Genomic DNA, 323 nt, shown 5'->3' on the forward strand with positions numbered 1-323 from the left:
TGGAATTAAGAGGATTAGATTTTGTGTACAACGGTCGCCAAAATGGCGGCCTTTTCTTCAGTTTGAATATACTTGGATTAAAACGTTGATTGTGGTTTTAAATCAACGAAATAAAGTCGGGTTTTTTGATATGTTTTCCTCTAATGCTTCTAGAACCTGATATAACAAGTGATTTTGACCGATGTAGTTAGATTCTTGGTGATTTCAAAGGATTATCGCAAGGTGGTCACAATCATCAAGAAGCAATGGAAACAGTGGGAGACCAGTTTTGTTTGATATCTCCGGTTCTATTACAGCTAGGTCAATGAAATTTTTGTGGGATG

The sequence above is a fragment of the Rhipicephalus microplus genome, unplaced genomic scaffold (genome assembly GCF_043290135.1).
Source record: "Rhipicephalus microplus isolate Deutch F79 unplaced genomic scaffold, USDA_Rmic scaffold_456, whole genome shotgun sequence".
NCBI lineage: Eukaryota > Metazoa > Arthropoda > Arachnida > Ixodida > Ixodidae > Rhipicephalus > Rhipicephalus microplus.